Here is a 499-nt window from a genome sequence, read left to right on the forward strand (position 1 = left end):
CTGAGTGACCTGGGTCATTCACGCGAGTCAACTGGAGGCAGCCCTCAGCAGGAGTCCAGAAGACGCTTGCCAGAATGAGGGCCATATGCAGAAATAGAAGAATGATATAAGGAAGTTCTAGAAAATGTGGTCAGAGAATGAGTAAAAAGCAGGCAAGCATATTCATGGACTGTTCGCTTTTTAATACCCCATCCTATGTTCACAGTACATGCGTCTTTTCCTCCCTCCCATCCCCCAACATATTTGTGTTCTTATGTTGCATGATCTGTTCTATACATTTGCCCAGTAAAGTCTTACACTTCAGAATTTTCTTAACCTCTCTTCCAAGTTTTGCCAGATATCACAACATACAGTATAATTCTTTTCAAGACACTAACCCACCAAGCCAGACTGCATATCTTATTAATGAACACCATGACGTACAAGGGGAACGAAGCAATTAAGTCATTCAGCAAGCCAAAAACACCGATCAGTTCTTTCATCCTTAACCTTCCCCCCC

General features: G+C 42.7%; 1 long non-coding RNA gene across 1 annotated transcript in view; it reads right to left on the reverse strand.

Moving 5' to 3' along the window:
* LOC109303709 overlaps positions 1 to 473 on the reverse strand; it is a 5,944-nt gene extending 5,471 nt beyond the window's left edge. The window contains exon 1 of the long non-coding RNA XR_002099182.1: positions 10 to 473. This is a non-coding gene — a long non-coding RNA (uncharacterized LOC109303709). The remainder of the gene's footprint in view (positions 1 to 9) is intronic.
* Between the last annotated feature and the right edge of the window lie 26 nt (positions 474 to 499).

The sequence above is a fragment of the Gavialis gangeticus genome, unplaced genomic scaffold, assembly GCF_001723915.1.
Source record: "Gavialis gangeticus isolate Ggan-Ray unplaced genomic scaffold, GavGan_comp1, whole genome shotgun sequence".
In the NCBI taxonomy this organism is placed as follows: Eukaryota; Metazoa; Chordata; order Crocodylia; family Gavialidae; genus Gavialis; species Gavialis gangeticus.